This window comes from Sceloporus undulatus, chromosome 2 (assembly GCF_019175285.1).
Source record: "Sceloporus undulatus isolate JIND9_A2432 ecotype Alabama chromosome 2, SceUnd_v1.1, whole genome shotgun sequence".
Taxonomy (NCBI): domain Eukaryota; kingdom Metazoa; phylum Chordata; class Lepidosauria; order Squamata; family Phrynosomatidae; genus Sceloporus; species Sceloporus undulatus.
This window is the reverse complement of record NC_056523.1, coordinates 22,282,463-22,283,780: the sequence shown is the minus strand read 5'-3', so window position 1 is coordinate 22,283,780 and position 1,318 is coordinate 22,282,463.

Below are 1,318 nucleotides of genomic sequence, written 5' to 3'. Positions count from 1 at the left end.
GTAGGTCTTTTCCCTGGAAGAAGATTAACCATCCATTATGAAGCCAAGCCCTCCTTCCAGTACATCTGCCTTGGTCCAGGCCTCGGAGGTAGAGAGGAACTGCTGGACCTCTTACCCTTCCCTCCTCCTTTTGTGTCATGTCTTTTTAGATTGTAAGCCCAAGGGCAGGGAACCATCTAACTAAAAAGATTGTATGTACAGCGCTGTGTAAATTTACAGCGCTTCATAAACAAAGGTTAATAATAATAATAACACGACACAAAAGGAGAAGGAATGGTTGTGGGGAAGGGGATCAGGCCCAGCAGTTTTTCTCCACCTCCGAGCCCTGGACCAAGGCAGATGGACTGGAGGAAGGGCTTGGCTTCTTAATGGATGGTTAAAAGGAGGCATCCTGGGTCAGAGAGGGGCTTGCCCCTGGGAACGCTTCTCTAAATGTGTCACAAAACTATAATTCCCAGACCATTGAGCCATGGCGGTTAAAGGGATATAAACTTGGATTAGTTCTGTAGTGCTGACGCAGCCATAGTTTGATACTATGTAGCCATGGTGATCAGGCATCCTCCTTTTCCAAGATATGTCCTCTATTTCAACCTTCTATCCAGGAGCATAACTAAGAAGCATGCATTTATCTTTATATGAGTGTTTCTTAGCTCTTATTTGGTCATTTCCCCCCCAAATTTTGCCCTTCAACATCCTGCATTTTGTGGTGGCTTGTCTTCCTTTGTGGTCAGGACATCGGGTCGTAACCTGTCCTGGGATTTGTAGGTTGTTGTGGCCCTGGAGCTCTCTGACAGAGAAGGCTAGATACCTCACAAAACTACATATCCAGTTTGACACTGCTTTAACTGTCATTGGCTTCATCTTAATGGATTTCTGCGAACTGTAGACATTTTTTTAAAAAATTGTAGACATTTATAGTTTAATTTAATTAATTTACATAATTTACATAATGTAATTTACACAATTGTAGACATTAACAATTCTGCAAATTGTAGATATCTAATTGTGAGGCATTCAGCCTTCTTTGTCAGAGGGAGAGCGCTGGTGCCACAACAAATGACAACTCGCAGAAAACCACAGCATGGAGCCATGGCAGTGGATGCAGCCTTGAGGTCCAAAACATGCTGCAAAAATAATCCAGTGCGAGACCACTTTAACTGCCCTGGCTCAGCTTTAGGGTATCCTAGGAATTGTAGTTTAATGTGGCACCAGAGCTCTCTGACAGAGAAAGCAAAATGTTTTTACAAAGCTCTATAGATGATGATGATGATGATGATGATGATGATGATGATGATGATGATGATGATGATGATGATGA